The sequence below is a fragment of the Octopus bimaculoides genome, chromosome 5, assembly GCF_001194135.2.
Source record: "Octopus bimaculoides isolate UCB-OBI-ISO-001 chromosome 5, ASM119413v2, whole genome shotgun sequence".
In the NCBI taxonomy this organism is placed as follows: Eukaryota; Metazoa; Mollusca; class Cephalopoda; order Octopoda; family Octopodidae; genus Octopus; species Octopus bimaculoides.
The window spans coordinates 106,407,442-106,408,977 of record NC_068985.1 but is presented as its reverse complement, the minus strand read 5'-3'; positions in this window follow the sequence as shown (position 1 = coordinate 106,408,977).

Genomic DNA, 1,536 nt, shown 5'->3' with positions numbered 1-1,536 from the left:
TGGTGTTGCCATCCGGTTTCACCAGTCCTCAGTCAAATTGTCCAACCCATGCTAGCATGGAAAGCGGACGTTAAACGATGATGATGAATTGTATATACATGCTTGTATGTGTATACATGTCTGTGTGCATACATATAAATATATATATATATATACGTTTGTATGTGTGTATAGGAAAGTTGGTTATACATCAGTAGATGTATACCTGACTTTCCTATATAAAATTAGGATGATGATGATGATGATGAATTGTCTACACATGCTTGTATGTGTATACATGTCTGTGTGCATACATATAAATATATATATATATATATATACGTTTGTATGTGTGTCTATATACATATATGTGTGTGTATATACAATTATATTTAACATATACATGTACATTAATACATGGAAAGTCGTTCACTGTGAATGCTGAGAAGACTGAATGCTTTAATCAGAACAGCCAGATCAATTCATTGAGTGGTACACTGCTGAAGAAAGTCGAATGGTTCACTAATCTTCAGAGTGCTATTTCATCCACCAAAGATGCTTCTAGCTGCATAACAAAAGCATGGAATGCACAGGACAAATAAAGAATAATTTTGAAGTCTACACTGCCTGACCTAATGAAAAGGAAATTCTTCAAAGACATAATAAAATCAGTCCTTCTTTACAGTTGACCAGCCTAGTCTCTGACCAAAAAGATAGAAAGCAAACTTGATGGGACCTACACATGTATGCTGCATGCTATCCTCAATTAATCATAGAAACAATATCCAACAAAACAAAAGCTTTGTGAAAATATCCCCAATTTATCATCAAAAGTTCTTGAACGGAAGACAAGATATGCTTGCTACTGTTATCAAAGCAAAGATGAATTAGTGAATGAGCTCCAATGGATCCTGAGCCATGGAAATTCTCTTGTTGAGTGACTAAGAATGATGTACATTGATCAACTCTTTCATCATGTCAAGCAAGTTACAAATAGAAGACTGCAAAATATCATGGAAAACTGGAATGCATAGAGAGAAAGAGTGGTTTTGATCTGGGCAACCCAACCAAAATGATAGACAAACAGACAGAAAGAAAGAAAGAAATTTATAACATTATGCCTTTCCTGGATTGTAAATGATTAACTGAGATTATTCAGCCTGGCTTTAAAGTGGCAGAGTGTGGGGGCTCCATTCCTCCAATGTATTTCTATGTGTGTGACATGGTCATGTCCATTTTTGAAACTAAGGAATAATACACATGCACGCACACACACATATACAAATACATACATGTAAAAATAGAGATACCTGTATATATCATCATCATCATCATCATCGTTTAACGTCCGCCTTCCATGCTAGCATGGGTTGGACAATTTGACTGAGGACTGGTGAAACCGGATGGCAACACCAGGCTCCAATCTGATTTGGCAGAGTTTCTACAGCTGGATGCCCTTCCTAACGCCAACCACTCAGAATGTAGTGGGTGCTTTTACGTGTCACCTGCACGAAAACGGCCACGCTCGAAATGGTGTCTTTTATGTGCCACCTGCAC